General features: G+C 43.5%; 1 protein-coding gene across 1 annotated transcript in view; it reads right to left on the reverse strand.

The window, feature by feature from the left end:
• TMEM45B (transmembrane protein 45B) overlaps positions 1 to 19017 on the reverse strand; it is a 41607-nt gene extending 22590 nt beyond the window's left edge. Inside the window, exon 1 of the mRNA XM_010356373.2 lies at positions 18944 to 19017. The gene's annotated coding sequence lies outside the window, so the exon portion shown is untranslated. The remainder of the gene's footprint in view (positions 1 to 18943) is intronic.
• Between the last annotated feature and the right edge of the window lie 301 nt (positions 19018 to 19318).

Here is a 19318-nt window from a genome sequence, read left to right on the forward strand (position 1 = left end):
TCTGTTGTCTGGGTCCACAGGGTGGCCCTGCCTTCCAGGGCCATCACCCTGATTCCTCTACCTTAAATGATGGCCCCACCCCTTGGTCCTGGGCTGGGGCATCCTGGCCTGCTGAAATCAAGGAAATGACACCAGTCCTGACCCCGAATCTGTGTGCCCTGGGCCCAAGGTGGCAGTAGCAGCCTGGCAGATCTTTGAACTGCCTTCAGGGTCATTCTTCCCTTTCCTTTAAGGATAACTCATGATCACAGTCATATCGCTGTACTGGCTGGTCCCACAGAATTCCAAAAGTCTGACAATCTTCCTTCATTTCTTCCTATTTCTGTCTCATTTAGTCCAAACTGGCAATGTCTGCTGGTATAAATTCTCAAAAACCTTGTTGGCCTCCTATGCAATCCACAGGGGGCGAGGCCATTTGACAAGAGGGCCCTCCACAGATGTTCCTGGGCAAACCACATCTCTGTTCCCAACTTGCTGAGTTGGTTGACTGTATCCATGCATCACATTGGCCATCTTTTCAGATGGGGGTTCAGCCACACCCTTGGTCTTTTCTCCAGAAAGTGCTTTCTCATTTTTTGTAGAATGGATAGACTGAGAATTTTCCAAATCTTCAAGTTTTGGTTCCTTTTTTTCTTAAAAATTCCTTTTTTAGTTTATCTCTAATATTTTACTATGAGCAGCAAGAAGAAACCAGGCCACCTTCAGTACTTTGCTTAGGAATCTCCTCAGCTAACTATCCAAGTTCATCATTTATAAGTTCTGCTTTCCATGAAACATGAGAATCCAATTCAACAAATTTCTTTGCCACTTTATAACAATGTCCATCTTTCTTCTAGTTTCTAATACCATGTTCCTCATTTCTGTCCAAGATCTCACCAGAAGTACCTTTAACATTCATATTTCAACCAACATGCTGTTCCTGATGATATATGTATTCTCTAAGATGATAGATGCTTTCTTTCTCTCTCTCCTTTTTTTTTCTTTCTTTTTTTTTTTTTTGTGGAGATGGAGTCTCTTTCTGTCACCCAAGCTGGAGTGCAGAGGCATGATCTTGGCTTACTGCAACCTCTGCCTTCCGGGCTCAAGCAATTTACCCTGCCTCAGCTCCCCGAGTAGCCGGGACTAGAGGTGCGTGCCACCACACCTGCCTAATTTTTGTATTTTAGTAGAGATGGGGTTTCACCATGTTGGCCAGGCTGGTCTTGAACTCCTGACCTCAGGTGATCCACCTGTCTCGGCCTCCCAAAGTGCTGGGATTACAGGCGTAAGCCACGGTGCCTGGCTGATAGATGCTTTCTCTACAACTCTCTTCTTTTATTTCCCAGTCCTCACTGGAATCACCTTCAATGTCCACATTTCTGTTTTTTTTTTTTCCTTTGAGACTGAGTCTCGCTCTGTTGCCCACGCTGGAGTGCGGTAGTGCAATCCCAGCTCACTGCAACCTCTGTCTCCCAGGTTCAAGCAATTCTCCTGCCTCAGCCTCCCCTGGGATTACAGGTGCCCACCACCACGCCCGGCTAATTTTTGTATTTTTAGTAGAGATGGGATTTCACCATGTTGGCCAGGCTGGTCTCGAACTCCTGACCTCAAGTGATCTGCCCACCTCAGCCTCCCAAAGTGCTGGGATTACAGGCATGAACCACCGCGCCCGGCTAATGTCCACATTTCTATCAACAATCTCTTTAAGGCAATTTAGGCTTTTTCCAACATGCACCTCCAAACTCTTCCAGCCCTTACTCACTGTTTAGTTCCAAAGCCACGTCTGCTCCCCAGCACCCTATTTCTTGGTATCAAAATCTGTACTCGTTGCCAGGTCTGCTGTAACAAAGTCAAGTTTTGGTTCCTTTTTTTCTTAAAAAAAAGGACTAGGGGACTTAACAGCCATTTGTCTTCTAACAGTTCTGGAAGCTGGAAGTCTGAGACCAATGCACTGGCAGAATGGGTTTCTTCTGAGGCCTCTCTCCTGGGCTTGTAGATGACCACCTTCGCCCTGTGTCTTCAGATGGTCTTTCAGGTGTCTGTGTCTAAAGTTCCTTTCTTTCTTTTTTTTCAGAGAGGTTCGCTCTTGTTGCCCAGGCTGGAGTGCAGTGGCACAATCTCAGCTCACTGCAACCTCTGCCTCCTGGGTTCCAGTGATTTTTCCCACCTCAGCCTCCTGAGTAGCTGGGATTACAGGTGTGTGCCACCACGCCCAGCTAATTGTTTGTATTTTTAGTAGAGATGGGGTTTCACCATGTTGGCCAGGCTGGTCTGGAACTCCTGACCTCAGGTGATCCACCCGCCTCAGCCTCCCAAAGTGCTGGGATTACGGGTGTGGGATTACGGGTGTGTGCTGCACCCCGCCCTAAAGTTCCTCTTATAAGGATACCAGTCATATTGGATTACTGTCCTAATGACCTCATTTTAGCTTGATTACTTCTTTAAAGACCCTAGCTCCAAACACAGGCATATTCTGAGGCACTGGAGGTGAGGACTTCAACATATACACTTGGAGGTTGGGGGGGACACAATTCTGCCCAGAACGCCATATGTTATTTATCCATTCATCAATTCACACTTACATTTCCTTTTATTTTTTTTTCTGTTAATTTTTGAGACAGAGTCTCCCTCTGTCTCCCAGGCTGGGGTGCAGTGGCGCAACCTCAACTCACCACAGTCTCCGCTTCTTGGGTTCAAGCAACTCTCCTGCCTCAGCCTCCCAAGAAGCTGGGACTAAAGGTGTGCCACCACACCCGGGTCATTTTTGTATGTTTAGTAGAGACGGGGTTTCACCATGTTGGCCAGGTTGGTCTGGAACTCCTGACCTCAGGTGATCCACCTGCCTCGGCCTCCCAAAGTGCTGGGATTATGGGTGGGAGCCACCACACCCGGCCAATTAACACTTACATTTCCTTTTATAGATTTAATTACTAAATCACTATGAAAAATAACTCAGGTGTATAACAAAGAAGCTACAAAGATTTCAACAACCTTACTAAGTTTTTTAACTTTTTATTTCTGTGACAGTTTTTCCTGATGGCTCTGAAAGTCACCCTAAGATGGTTCTCTGTACTTTCTTGCCATTACTCTTCTACTTAAAAAAAATCCCACTCTTATTGACATGTAATTTACATACCATAAAATTCATCCTTTTAAGGTGTTCAATTTCATATTTTTTGGTTTACTAACAGTTATGCAACCACTATTGCTATCCAGTTTTAGATAAAATTACAACTATTCAGTTTTAAAATGCTTTTACCAACCCCCAAAGAATTCCCATACACATTGGTAGTCATTCCCATTTCCCGCCAGTCTCCAAGTCCCTGGCAGTCACTAAAATGCTTTCCGTCTCTGTGGATTTGCCTAATTTAGACAGTTTATATAAATTAAATCATACAAGATGCAGCCTCTTTCCCTCAGCATAATGTTTTCAAGATTCATCCATGATATAGCATGTATCAGCACTTCATTTATTCATTTATTTATTTATCTGAGACGGAGTTTTGCTCTGTTGTCCAGGCTGGGCTGGAGTGCGGTGGCGCGATCTCTGCTCACTGCAAGCTCCGCCTCCCAGGTTCAGGCCATTCTCCTGCCTCAGCCTCCCGAGTAGCTGGGACTACAGGTGCCCACCACTATGCCTTGCTAATTTTTGTATTTTTAGTAGAGATGGGATTTCACCATATTGGCCAGGCTGATCTCGAACTGGTGACCTCATGATCTGCCAGCCTCAGCCTCCCAAAGTGCTGGGATTACAGGCATGAGCCACCACGCCTGGCCACTTCATTCCTTTTTATGGTCAAATAATATTCAATTGTATGGATGTGTCACATTTTGTTTATTCACTTAGTAGATGGATGTTTGAATTGTTATGAATAATGATGCTGTGAACAATCGCATGTTTCTGTGTATATAGATGTTTTCATTTCTCTTGGATATGCACTAGTCTCCCCTTATCCATGGATCTGCTTTCTGCAGTCTCAGTTACCTGCAGTCAATTATGGTCCAAAACCATTAAATCGAAACTTCAAGAAACAAATAATTTAGAAATTTTAAATTGCAGATCATTCTGAGTAGCACAAGGAAATTTCATGCCTTCCCACCCTGGATATGAATCATCGCTTTCTCCAGCATAACCACACTGTACACACAGTCTGCCCATTAGTCACTTAGTAAGCTGTCTGGATTATCAGGTTGACTGTCATGATATCGTAGTGCTTGTGTTCACGTAACCCTTATTTTACCTAATGGCTCCAAAATGAAAAAGGAGTGATGCTGGCAGTTCGAATATGCCAAAGAGAAGTTGTCAAGTGTTTTGTTTACGTGGAAACATGGAAGTTCTTAATAAGGAAAGAAAAAAATAGTATGCTGAGGTTGCTAAGATCAACAGTAAAAATAAATCTTCATCCATGAAATTGTAAGCAGTATATTGTAATTGTTCTAGTATACATATAGTTCTAATATAGTCCTACTATTATTGTTAATCTCTTACTATACCTAATTTATATAAGCTTTATCATAAGTATACACATCTAGGAAAAAAATAGTGTATAAAAGGTTTGGAACTATCTATCCATGGTTTTAGCATCCACTGGGGGTCTTGGAACATATCCCCTGCAGATAAAGGGTGATGACTGTATACCTAGGAGTGGAATACTTGGTCAAATGGTAGCTCTATGTTTAACATTTTGAGAAACTGTCAGACTTTTCAAAAGTGGCTAGAGCCTTTCACAATCTCACCAGCAATTTCTTCACATCTTTGCCAACACTTGTTATGTCTTTTTTCATTTAGCCATTCTAGTGGGTATGAAGTGGTATTTTGTTGTTTTGTTTCCTTAATGATTAGTGATGTTAAGCATCTTTTCATGTGCTTATTGGGCATTTGTAAATCTGTGGAGAAATGCCTACTCAAATACATTGCCCATTTTAATTGGATTATTTGTCTATTATTGAGTTGTAATAGTTCTTTATTCTTTTTTTTTTTTTTTTTTTTTTTTTTTCTTTTGAGACGGAGTCTCGCTCTGTCGCCCAGGCTGGAGTGCAGTGGCCAGATCTCAGCTCACTGCAAGCTCCGCCCCCCGGGTTTACGCCATTCTCCTGCCTCAGCCTCCTGAGTAGCTGGGACTACAGGCGCCCGCCACCTCGCCCGGCTAGTTTTTTGTATTTTTTAGTAGAGACGGGGTTTCACCGTATTAGCCAGGATGGTCTCGATCTCCTGACCTCATGATCCGCCCGTCTCGGCCTCCCAAAGTGCTGGGATTACAGACTGGAGCCACCGCGCCCGGCCTAATAGTTCTTTATTCTAGATACAGATTTCTTATCAGATATATTATTTGCAAATATTTTCTCCCATTCTGTGAGTTGTCTTTTCTTGATGCTGTCCTTGAAGCACAGAAGCTTGTAATTTTCGTGAAGTCCAATTTATCTTTTTTTTTTTTTTCTTTTGTTTGTGCTTTTGATGTCATATCCAAGAAACCACTACTTAACCAAAGGTCAGAAAACTCACTTCTACGTTTTCTTCTAAGAATTGTATAGTTGTAGCTCTGTATTTATGTGTCTGATCTATTTATTTATTTTTTGAGACTGAATTTTGCTCTTGTCTCCCAGGCTGGAGTGCAATGGCACGATCTCGGCTCACTGCAACCTTCGCCTCGCAGGTTCAAGTGATTCTCCTGCCTCAGCCTCCTGAGTAGCTGGGATTACAGTCATGTGCCACCACACCTGGCTAATTTTGTATTTTTAATAGAGACAGGGTTTCACCATTTTGGCCAGGCTGGTCTAGAACTGCTGACCTCAGATGATCCAGCCTTGGCCTCCCAAAGTGCTGGGATTACAGGTGTGAATCACTGCACCTGACCTGTGATCTATTTTTACTTAATTTTTGTATATGGTGTGAGGTAGGGATCCAACTTTATTCTTTCACATGTGAATATCCAAGTGTCCTAGCCATTTGTTAGTAAGACTATTCGTTTCCCCTATTGAACTGTCTTGGCATTTTGTCTATCCTTCTACTCTTAAAAGTAAATTTCATCAACTCTTTACCGAAGGACCTTGCCTATAACCAGCTCAAACTGTGAATCAGAAAACTGATTAATTGAACTATTATGATTAATATAAAAATACTTGACTAGAGTATACAGAGAAGAGTCATAACAATGAAAACAAAGGGAGGATTCCTATTCAGCCTGGAGGAGATAGGAGAAAGATTATAGAGGGTAGTGTCATGAAAGCTTCCTGGAAAAACACACAGGCATTAGTCAGGTAGTGTGGGTGGAGTTGTAGTCAGAGCAAATAACACATGCAAAGGCCGAGAGGCAGTTGCAGCCAATGGTCTATATGGTGGGAGTGAACTAGATATCACTTACTCTCTTTACCCTATATCATTTCCACCTTTTTAAACAAGCAAAACCACATGTAATTATCTTGCATGGATAGAATGCATTAAATCTTAAAATTTTGTTAGATTGGGACTGACCAAAAGAATATACTTAAAAGTAAAATCAAACAGACATTATGGTCCTATGTTCCCAACAGTCTCAGGGAAAGGATAGAAACTGATTCACACATGGGCCTGAGGGAGGCTGAGTTAGAAAAGACTTAAGTCACCTGTTATCTTAGTTTCAGTACATTCTATTTCCTACATCTTCCTAAAGGAAACTGAATTCCTAAATTTTCCTTTAAGGAGGAATAGAGTCACATAATAGAATATGAACTATGTAGTGTCAGACCTAAGTTCAATCCTGGTTTTGCCACTTTTACTGGTAAGACCTTGGACAAGTTCCCTAATGTCTCTGAGTCTCAGTACTCCTCCTTCTAAAACAGGGACATTAATACCACCTTGGAGGGATTCTGTGAGGCTTACCAGAAAATGTCTAGCAGCTGACTAGAATACATGTTTAATAAGTGCTAGCTCCCTCTCTAGTCTGGTGCTTGTACACTATCCCGCAATAATGGGGGAGAGGCTTGGGCTTCTCTCCTAGGAGAATATACTTTTGACCTAAAGTTGCTGTTCTTTGCTTTTGAGTAGCTGACCCTAAATGGGCAAAAGTACTGTCTAACATCACATAATCCTAGAGAGGGTAGTGGCTGAGCGTAACTTTTTAATGGGAATGAGATGTGTGTTTGGTCAGTAAGGAAGTTACAGGGTGATCATAGAATATTATTTTCATCGTTTTTATACATTCTGAATCTGTCTTTGCCGGCAGGAACTCTCAGGTGGCTTCTGGTCTGGGTTTGCTTTGGAATACAGCCAAACCTACCTGACTCAGCTTTTTGTAACTCTGCAAATAACAAGGTTAATACCTCTTCGCATTCTATGAGCTGCTTAGTAACAGAATGCAGGGAAAGCAGGGGGTTCCGTGTTGAAAGTCCTCCATTGCTCACAGGTGGATGTGACTGTGGCCATAGTCTTGAACTTCAGTTAAGTCCGTCCCTGCTCTGCAGTGGCCTTAGGAGTCTGAGGAAGTTCAGGGTCTATCCTCGTCTTTAGAATTTGACAGCTACTGCCATCATTGTTATATCCTGTATGGGAGGTTCTTTGGAACAGCATGGTCAGAAGGAGTTAAGACTAGAAAGAGTCTGAAGCTTGTTCTGGCACGATTTCACCATGATATGGAATACAACTACTAAGAAAAAGAACTGTTATCTCTCAGCTCGTTTTGGTTCCTGAGCAGAAGATAGTCTCAGCCCTGCTGTCTCTCTCTTTCTAAAATTTTCCATATGAGCCAATTAAATACAGGATTCTTCTGGGCGCTAAGGAAATAATATAATGGATAATGAGAAAATGAGTAGTTTTATCTGCAAGGAGTTTATAATCTAGTAGACAGCTGTATACAGTCAGGTGCCGCATAATGACATTTTGGTCAATCAATGACAGACAGCATGTATGATGGTGGCCCCATAAGATTATAATACCTTTTTTTTTTTTTTTTTTTTGAGACAAGGGCTCACCCTGTAGCCCAGGTTGGAGTGCAGTGGCACGATCTCTACTCACTGCAACCTCCGCCCCCAGGGTTCAAGTGATTCTCCTACCTCAGCTTCCTGAATAGCTGGGAGCACAGGTATGCACCACCACGCTTGGCTAATTATTTTATTTTATTTTATTTTTGAGGTGGAGTTTTGCTCTTGTTGCCCAGGCTGGAGTGCAATGGCACGATCTCGGCTCATGGCAACCTCCGCCTCCTGGGTTCAAGCTATTCTCCTGTCTCAGCCTCCCGAGTAGCTGGGATTACAGGCTTGCACCACCACGCCTGGCTAATTTTGTATTTTTAGTAGAGGTGGGGTTTCTCCATGTTGGTCAGGCTGGTCTTGAACTTCCCAACCTCAGGTGATCTGCCCGCTTCCGCCTCCTGAACTGCTGGGATTACAGGTGTAAGCCACTGAGCCTGGCCATAATACCATATTTTGAATGCATGTTTTCCATGTTTAGATACACACATACTTACCACTGTGCTATAACTGCCTACAGTGTGTGGTATAGTAACGTGCTGTACAGGTTTGAAGTCAATTCTTGGAAAAAGTGCTCACGCCTACAGACTCCCTTCAGCATCTGCTAACAGGGCGTATGCTCAGTACTGACAGTATACACCGCATAGCCTAGATGTGTAGTAGGCTATGCCATCTGGGTTTGTGTAAGTACACTCTAGGATGTCCGCACAACAAAATCACCTAACGACACCTTTCTCAGAACATGTCCCTGTCGTTAAGAGCCACATGACAATACTTGTGAAAGACTGATTGTCCTGGGACGTACTGGTAGCAGTCCTAGCACATAGCACACAAAGTGGGTAACTCTCACCTGAGAAACCGGGCGGGCCTCACAGAGGAGGTGGCATTTGATCTGGGCCTTTCTTCAAACTGTCATGAAAATTAGGCAGTTTTGCTGGATCCTGAATTCGAGATTGAAAAACAAATTGGACTAAATTCTATTTTCTCACTATCTAACAAGAACACTGGCCACTGAGTCAGAATACCTGGGTCCTAGCCTGAATGCTGCTAGGAATTCACTCTGTGACCTTGAGCAAGACACATAGCCTCTGAGGGTCCTCATTTCTTTATTTGTTAAATAGGGAGTTTGGAAGAGGGACTCTCCATGGCTCTTCTGAATTCTGAAGTCCCTTTACGTCTTTGCTCCTTATTAATACATCACAAAAACGAAATGTAGAAGTTGGAGCAAGTTTCAGTCATGGAGGAGAGAGGATGAAACTAAGGCTATGGATATTACCTACAAAGAAGCAGTTACCAGTTGTCACCTCCGCATACATTAGAGTGAAAGGACATCTCTGGACTTCAAAGGTGGGCTTAGTTTTCAAACAACCAAAAAAAAAAAAAAAACCCTTACATATATTTCAGTAATTAACACTATTCGTAACTCAGCCGTGTGAAAGAATACATTTCGTTCATAATTTTCTTTCTGGGTGCTCAAGGAAAATAATAATGGAACGATCTCTCCAAAGTCATGGAGTCACGTTTCTGAGATGCCAGGCCACTAAGGAACATTTCTTCAAGGCTTGAGCTCTCCGCCTTCTCCACCTCTTAGAAAAAGTGTTCAAGTTTACAGACAGTTTCCTTTCTTCCTTCCCTCAGCATCCACTGCTAGTGAGCTTGTTCAGCACTGACATTAGTGAAGAGGCAGAGGCTGGGATCTTCCGCTTGACTCAACAGTCCGCCTTGCATAAGCCCTTACTTCCACTTCCTCTTCCCCTTGCAAGAACTCTCACACACACCCATGGATTAATCACCATTTGCACACTGCTGACTCCCACAACTTCATCTCCAGCTCTGACCTTGTCTCTAAGTCTCAGACTCCTAGATCCAACAACCTGCCAAATGGACAGACATGCACAGAAACATATAGATGTTTCTTAGACATCTCATATCAGTATGTCCAACACTGAATTCACCACCTTCTTTCCCCACCGAATCGGCTTCTCTTCTCATATCCCAAACTTGGGCAATGGCTTAAGGTCCAGTCACCCAGAAAGCCAGAATCCTGGGAGTCATTCCGGACTCTCTTCTCCCTTCACCGTTGCCACCAAAGACACCAAAATTCTGCTAAATTCACTTCCCCAAGTATCTTGTTATTTTCTCTTTCCCTTCTGTGCCTGCAGCAATGATCTCATTTGGGCTCTCACTGGCTTTTTCCTAAACGACTGCGAGGCCTCTAGTCCTGCTGTCCATGAATCCTTCCACCCCGCAGCCAGTCTTCCACCTTCCGTGTACATGTGACTACACTACTAGAGAATGGAAAATGTTCCACTGGCTAACCAGCAGCCTGTGGAGGGGTCCACGTCCCCTTGCATTAGGTATACCTGGATGTGGCTCCTCTCCAGCATCACTTTCCAATTCTCCCTGCCGTGAACCTGACAGTGTCCCCTTTGCTCATGTTGTCTCTCTAAATTGCACATCCTTTTCATTCCTCTTACTTGTTTCTGTATTTAGGCCTTATCTCCTCCAGGAAGCGTCTGTAAATCTCCAGGCTGGGCTAAGTGCCCACCTCTGTGTTTTCAAAGGACCTTATACATACCATGATTTTTATCACTTATCATGTTATATTAAAATTATATAGTGACATATGTCTTGCCCGTTAGTCTACAGAATCTTCAAGAGCAGAGACCTTATTATCTCCATCATAAACTAGCACAAGCTTGATATTATATAATAATAGTTCTTGAACTGAACTGAACTGATGCAGCTTAGCCTTAATGTTGAATCAAGAGAACACTGTCTCCTAAATCTAGCCATTGGTAAAGTTGTTGGTACCATCACTATTTTCATGCAATTCTTAGCGCTAGATAAGTCCTTTGATTTCTACTACTGTGTCTCACAGACTGGCATATATGTGAATCCTCTCCCCCAAGATGATATCTGAAATCACAAGATGAACATAATACTTGAGTATCAATTTCACCTAAAGATTCTGGAAAAATGGTTTTCATTTTAAAACAGATACAGACATATTTTGGGGTAGCATACATGTTTTAGTATTAAGAGAGACTGCACTTATGCCAGGCTGTTCTCAGCCAAGTCTCCAGGTCCTTGGGAGTTTAGATTCTATTGTTAGTGCTGATGATTGAGAAACACTAATCTATAGACCACTGTTTTGCACTGTAGTTTAGTTACTGTTCTAGAACCTCCCATAGAGAAATAAACAGCCCCAGTGAGACCAAAGCAGGAGCTATCTCAGTAATGGCCAGAAGAGAGAGACTCTCATCGTGGGTCTGAGTTAGGTTTGAAAGATGTCTGTTTGATTGACAGGTAGGTATTCTGAAACTGGTGCAAAAATGTGCTTTGTATAATGTATAAAATATACCAGATGGTAGATCGATGTAGGGGAGGAGGCAGAAAAATGACCATTAGAACAGATCAAAGAGAAGCTCTGGATCAAAGTGGAGGCCAATCAAAGACACTGGAAGGAAGGGAAGGGCATGACAGTCAAGGGATGGAACATGAGGAAAACATAATCCAAACTGAACTGTGGCTCAGGAGGAACCCAATGCAGGTTGGTTGGTGATAACCTAAGAAATAATTAGATATTTAATAAGGTGATATGGGGAGTTTTCAATCCTGGAAATTCTACTTAGAGTCCTAGTAATTAGAGATCTTCCAAGTTTGTTTTCTTATAGCTATTCCATACCATCAGATTTGAGAATGAGGTAGCATCATCCAAGAGGTGGTGACATAAAAAGATGTAAGAGAAACAGAGGAAATAGCAAGGGGACAGGTAGGAAGGGCTAGTTTAAAACAGATAATAGGGTCAATTTAAGTCAACTCACATTTATCAAGTGCCTATTATGCATAAGGCACTGTTCTGGGCGATGGAGTTGCAGAGGTGACAAGCCTGGGCCCCTGCTGTCAGGGAGTTTGCAGTCTTTTTTGAAGGCATCTAAGAAGGAAAAGCTAACAGCAAAAAATCCAGGGTCTAATGGGCAGGCTTTCCAAGAGAGAGGCCTTAGGAAGCTAAAGCAGGGACTATTCCTATCCTACGTAGTACCTGTTCCCTTCACCTGATCTAAACCTTTCCCAGAAAAAAAAAAAAAAAAGATGAATCTGCTCCAAGTTTTGATGATCACTGTTGGGCTGCACAAGGGAAAAACTGCACGGATTTGGAGGGTAATCTTCAAGGACAGAATTTCTGTCCCAAATTCTAGAGGTATTAGAAAAGTGTTTTCCCAACATAATCCAGCAAAGAAAAACACTGTGCCAATGATGCCTTTCCATCTTAGCTAAGCCCTCCACCTACACAACTCGTAAAGAGAAACACTGGCAAGACACGGAGCATCTCCAGAGGCCCTAATGTATTCTGGATTAGTGACTGTTTCCTTGTAGGTGGGTAATGGATATTTTGCAAATAGTTATCAAAAAGTAATTAGTTGTACATGTATTCAAAGAGTTTTCATTCCCGAATATCTCGGAGTTTTTTATTTTTATCTTTCAATAGAAAAGAAAACGTGGAGAACATCAGGAACTTCAAAGTGGAGGCAGAGTCAAGGACACGTTTCCCATTTTGAATCCTAGACTTCCACGTATCCACCTTACAACAAGAACCTCTGCTATTAAGCAGATGACATAATAAATACATCTAAGTTATTATTTGACTTTTTTCAAACAGGAATAAATGCCTAGAAATGAGATCTTTCTACAGAGAAACCCATTATATGTACTAGAAAGCACTAGAGACAGACAATGATAAGCCATCAAAAAGCTTTCTCTGTCTAACCACCCTATAATGAAGCCCGCCAAACTACAAGCCACGCTCACAGACGACGCTGCCAAACTACAAGCCACGCTCACAGACGACGCACACCATCCCTAAACACGTACATGTGAATAAAGCTTCCAACGTGAAAGGCGGGCCAAAAGCAACATTAAAAGTCACTTTGAAAATATACACAGACATTGTAGGTAGCTGAAGAAAACTTTTAAAATGTAGAGAAAGTACTGAATGAATATTCTCAGAGAAATAATAGAAGATACTGCATTCATGAAATGAGAACAGGATACTGTAAAAACCATTTAGAAGACCACACCTCTCGCCAATAAAAGCTTCTGAGAATTAAAAATATAATGGTAGAATGTAAACATTTAATAGCAGTGTTGGAAGATTTATTAGAACGAAAAAACATGGGATTTTTTTTTAAATAAAAAAGGTGAAATTACAGGACAGATCCAAGAGATCCCATTTTCAGATTCAGTCTAAGTAATTTAAGCTTCAGAAAGAAAGAACGAGAAAATTATATAACAGAAGAAAACCACTCAGAACTGAAGAATGTAATTTTTGGATTGAAAAGGCCTATAAAATACCTAAGACAGTGACCAATACCTCCCTGTTTCCCCTCCACCAAAAAACCCCACCCCAACATTAAAGAACAACATCATGAAATATCAGAATATGAGCAATAAAGAAAACCCTACAAATGCCCAGAGATTAAAACGAAATACAAGGGATCAGGAATTAGAATGGCATCAGCTTCTCAACAGCACCATAAGAAAGTAGAGCGATGTTTTCAAAATTGGGACAGGAAATGATTTCTAATTAATGTCCCATACCCAGCCAAACCAGCAATCAAGTGTGAAGGAAGAAAAGTGACATCTTAAATGGGCACAAGCTCAAAAAGCAACCGCATCTTATGGGGCCTGAATCTTAGACACTTTTGGGAGCCTTCTTCAAGAAAAAGGCGTAAAATTACAAAAACTGTACATAATTGGGTATGAAAGTACATATGTATTCCACAAGAGATGGCCTAGATAGAAAAAAAAAGTGTATATGTATTTAGAATGAGAAAATAAATCACAACAGACAGGGACCGTGGAGGTTCTAGACTCTTGCTTTTCAGATGTGCTTAGAAAATTTACCCCAAATGCTTCTTGATGGCGGCCTGGTTTTTCTTCCCCACTCAACAGCTCCATGCAATTAGCAGCACTCAGAGGGCCCCCATGAGTTTCCTTGGCTCCAGAAAATGTCTCCTTGGCGATGAGTTCTCAAACAACTAAACAACTAAAGAAAATGTAGCAATTCCTACACCTTGTTCCAGGGGGTGGGGGAAAAGATTGGTCAAGAACGGAAATGTAAAGATCATGGAGTATCGCATGCCTTAGTTGGGAAAAATATATACATGGTCATGATAATGTAAATGCCAAACATTGACATATCAGAAATTTAGGATATAACCATATTGGGAACTTAAAAGAAAGGGATGTAAAGGTGAGAGGGAGGGTGGGGGTGTAAAGGAGCTAAACCCTCATCCTTCCAGGTGGGATGTCAATAGATGTCATCCAGAACTGGAAAAGAGAAGAAGAAATGGCCAGTATTTGCACGCTATTTAGGATATGTTAATATCAGAAAAACACAACCCAAAGCATTGGAAGTAATTGCCGCTAGGGTTATATATTCGGTATAAACTCAATGAAAACCTTCTACAACGAATGACTTCTAAGATTATACATTGATTTATGTTGACCAAAGTAGAAAATTAAAAAATAAAGCAATACTCCTCAAGAGGAGTGAGGCAAAAAGCTAACAGAAAAAAAATGAAGGTGCTTCTGCTAAACTACCCGATATTCAGTGTTTCTCCAAATGTATTCCCGCAACCACCTGCCCTCAGATGACCTGGCGTGCCAGTCCGTAACGGAGATTTATAGACCCAGCCCAGACCTACATAATTAGCAGTTCTCAGAGTGGTCCTTGCACTCTACCATTTAAAAAAGTTCCCCTAGACCCACTGCAAAACAAACTGTAGTAAAACAAAAAACCAAAACAAATAACAATCTATTTAGAGACAGGATCTATGACTCATAAAACACACTATGGCAGACACTGCTAGCTGCCTACCCAATGTTCATTCTCTCCCCTGCCTTATTAACAAAATTCCTATTTTGTTACTATTACTATTTTTTGAGATGGAGTTTTGCTCTTGTTGCCCAGGCTGGAGTGCAAGTGGCATGATCTCGGCTCACTGCAATCTCTGCCTCCTGGGTTCAAGCGGTTCTCCTGCCTCAGCCTCCTGAGTAGCTGGGACTATAGGCGCCTGCCAGCACGCCCGGCTGATGTTTTGTATTTTTAGTAGGGATGGGGTTTCACCAGGTTGGCCAGGCTGGTCTTGAACTCTTGACCTCAGGTGATCTACCAGCCTTGACCTCCCAAATCTGGAGGAATTACAGGTGTGAGCCACTGTGCCTGGCCCAAAATTCTTATTTTGATATATTGGCAACTTGTCCATCTAAAACACTAGATTCTCTCAATTTCCCTTACCGTTAACAGTGTGTATGTGACATGGTTCTGACCAATGACATATAAGAAGTCTTTTGGGGTGGGCTACCAGAAAAGCTGTTATTATTATTATTTATTATAAAGAAGGACAGGCCAGGCGCGGTGGCTCACACCTGTAATCCCAGCACTTTGGCAGGCTGAGGGGGCAGATCACGAGGTCAAGAGTTCAAGACCAGCCTGACCAACATGGTGAAACCCCATCTCTACTAAAAATACAAAACTTAGCTGGGCATGGTGGCGCACCCCTGTAATCCCAGCTACTCCGATATTGAGGCAGAAGAATCACTTGAACCCGGGAAGTGGAGGTTTTAGTGAGCCGAGATCGTGCCATTGAGCGAGACTCCGTCTTGAAAGAAAGAGACAGAGACAGAGAGAGAGAGAGAGAGAAAGAGAAAGAAAAGAAAAGAAAACAGAAAAGACAAGACAAGACAAGACTCTATTGGCACATGCCTCTGCCCATCTTTCTGCTGCAACTTGGGGAAGTGGAGATGAAAGCCCCATGCTAAGGAGGGTGGTGCGGGAAGACAGAAGGAACCTGTCTCACATGGCGTTCACATCGGAACCCCTTTCCCCGCCCCAGCCTTCTCACCTCCAGACTTCTCATTCTCTGAGAAAAACAAACTCCTTACTTGTTTAAGCTGCTGTAGCAGGATTTTCTGTTCTTGTAGCTGAATGAACTTCTAATAACATCTCACACTTTTTCAGATGTTTATCTGACATATTGACCACATTTTATGTATGCCTGCTAAGGGCACTGTGCTAGGAATAAGACAAGTAAAGCTCTGTTTGTCATGGAACCAGGAGCACAGTTAGAACAGAAGTTAGAACTTTAGCCACTATAATAACGGCTACAGTTAGAAGGTCCATAGGCATTTGAGGGAGGTTATGTTTGCTGTCACAGACTGCAAACCAAAAAAGTACATCAAAGTAAGTCACTGGATTTATACATTTGGCAAATTCTCAAGGGACTGCATGACAGAAGGAGCAATAATCTGAACATTGTAGCTCCAGTTCTTCAATGAAGTAGATTTGGGGAAGCAACATGAGGTACTTGCTTTATTTTTCTTGAATCCAGTTTTCTTCTTTGAAAAACCACAAGATTGGACTTGACAATCTTTAAGATTATACCCAGCTCTAAGATATATTTGTAATTATATGGAACAAAGCTGGGCATGAGATATACCAAACAAGAGAGTTTCTAAGTTTAGATTCTAACAGTTCAAGTCAGAAAACATATTAAGTGTTCAAGAAAAACAAATCACAATCTTCCATCACAAAATTCAACAAGAACAACAAAAACCACTCCAGAGGCAGCTGTGGTATTCTGGAAGGAATGCTGGTTTAAGTTCTGGCTCTGCCATTTAATTACTGACGAACCCTGGACCACATACACAATATCTCTGTTTCCATCTCCTTATTTTCGAACTACGGATTCTTATCTTCCCTGAACAGTGCTGTTTACAAACATCACCTTGTGCTCTGTAAAGCCTCATTATGATTTCAACAACCAGCAAGATAATGGCTTAGGATATCTAAGTCCTGGCAAGGAGAACGTGGATGTGTACCGTGCTATATTCAGTTGAACGCTGCATCACATACAGGAGGCTGATACACCTTTTGACTTTCCTTTTTCCTCCAGTGGTGTAGCTTGTGGCCATTTAATTTTTACACAATAGAACAGGAAAGAGAGACAATTTGCTAAAATTCGAATAGTGTCTTTGTGTTTGTTTCTAGCCTCAGTGAAGGTTTCGAGGAGAGGGCTGGCTGGTTAAAAGGGTAGAAGCTTAAGGGTTCAAAGAAAGTGTGAGGAAGACAGCACTCACCTGTGGCCTCTAATTGTTCATATTCACTGTGGTCTCATACTGGGAATAATCTAGTGTTTGTCTTATGACCTGTCTATAGAAACAAATATGGAATGTGTCTATAAGTACCCATTAGTTGATGACACACTAGTGACTTCAATTTTATTACAATAAAAAGTTTTGCAATAGCAAGGACTTTGACTCTATGTGTGGTGAAACTGTCCTCACCCATTTTACATTTGAGGAGAAGAGATAATCTTTCGATTACACCCAACACAGGTAACATCTGTACTTTGAACAGTTAAGTGTGGCAGCCGATGTTTAACTGAAGGTAGGGGGGAGATGAGAAACAGAAATAACTGGTGCCAAATGTGAGATTCAATAGCTTCGATTCAGCCATCACAACCTGTTAACACCGATCAGAAGGGTGCGGGAGGAACTCACGGACTAAATGGGAACAGGTGTGGCCTGAGGCTAAGTAAGTTGAGACACTGTTTCCATCTTCATGAAGATGTGAGAGGAAATCAAAGCTCTCTAAAAAGAAGGAAATGGAATGCTTGGCTCCTGTAATATCATAACAAATAATGCACAGCCAGAGGTCAGGCCTCACCTTCTGCTTATCTCAGGCAGCTCCGCTTGTAAAATCAGTGGGCCATATGCGATAAAACCTTCCTATCAGTTCCATATCTTTTCCCTGAAGCCCCAGGAACAGAGGGAGCCAATATCCTTACTCAATCAAGAAGCTCACAGTCACGGAGAGCTAAGTGTGACGCTACTGGGCCCCACCTAACCATGTGTCCCGATTCTTTCCGGAACTTTCCACTGCACAACATCCAGGTTATACTGAAGATATTACACATCTGGTTAAAAACAGTACACGTTTCTCATGAACAATAAGCCATGCTTCCTATTAAAATGAGTGTTAAATTGCAGGTAAAATGCTGTAGGCAGGTCTGTTCGGAAGGCTATATAACCCTAGGAGACAAAAAGGCGCGGTAGGAGGAAAAGAGCAGACACCGCAGAAAGCGGTCGAAGAGAACGTGAAAGAAGTGGCCATTTCTGCAACTTTTAGGAGAGCTACCTGCCCTCAAATTTTGAAAGGGTTTCTATTTCTTAAAGTGCTAGGTTTCCCTGGCTGAAACTCACATCTTTCTTCCCTCTAGGACTGGATCAAAGTTTCAGAGGTTGTTTCTCTGGCCCTAGACAGGGCCACCCCAGCAAATTTCTCCCCCACTGCGCCTGACATCCGCTTCTATCCACGGTTCCATTAGCGGAAGCTAAGCACTGGCTCGAGGGACTCTATCCACCGCCTTGTTATTAGATTCCAGGCTTCCTGGCCTCAGGAAAGGATCTGGCTCGTGTATTTGTGTATTGCAGCTAACAAGGAAAGGCAGTCGGGGTACCAGTGCCCAGAGCTATGTGAGCTGTGACTGGACACAGCCCAGGGGCCAGATGGCATCCCCAGGGGCGCGCGTCCCCGGACTCACGGGGCAGACGGAGGTCGAGGGCTTCACACCTTCCCCTCACCCGGCAACGCAGCAGACCTGACTCGCGGGGGACTGAGGAATATTCATTCCAGCGCCGCGGCCAGGCGGACAGAGGCACCTGGGGGCGGTGGGAGTAGTGTGCGCACCGCTTCCGAAGCCCGGAGGGGGCCCCAGATGGGCTTCCGCGACACCAGGGCCCTCCAACCCCTCCCGTCCTCCCCTAGCGGAGCCTCCAACCCTGTCCCAGAGCCCCTCCCAGTCCGTAGCCCCTCCCTGTCCGCGTCCCCTCCCCCGCAGGTCCCCTGCGAGTCGGAACCCCCTCTCCATCACAGCCCCGCTCCTTGGCGGGGCCCTCTCTCGCTTCGAGCCCTCCTCCAGGTTCGAGCCCCCTGCGGGTACGGACGTCTGACCTGTGCCCAGCGCCTCGCAGCCGTCTGCAGCCCGCGCCGCACGCCAAGTGCCTCCGCCCAGAAGCAGGTGCAGTTCCAGGCCCGCCCCGCCCCGCTGCGCCCCGCCCCGCTCCACTACGCCAGGCCTGGCAGCAGCCAGCCCCTTTCCACCCTTGACCGCCCTTCGCGGTCCCGGCCAGCGTGCGGGGCCTCTGTCGTCAGGTCTGCACTTCCTCCAGGCCCTTGACTTTCTCTTGGAGATGTCTCTGGCCCCGGGAACTCCCTAAGCTGTGTGCTTCAGGAGGGGCTGGTTCCTGAGTCACCCAGGAGGACTGCAACCAACCGTGACCTCCTGGGATGCAAAGAGATCGCAGGACCTGGGAGGCGGCGAGGATC

The sequence above is a fragment of the Rhinopithecus roxellana genome, chromosome 15 (assembly GCF_007565055.1).
Source record: "Rhinopithecus roxellana isolate Shanxi Qingling chromosome 15, ASM756505v1, whole genome shotgun sequence".
Lineage (NCBI taxonomy): Eukaryota > Metazoa > Chordata > Mammalia > Primates > Cercopithecidae > Rhinopithecus > Rhinopithecus roxellana.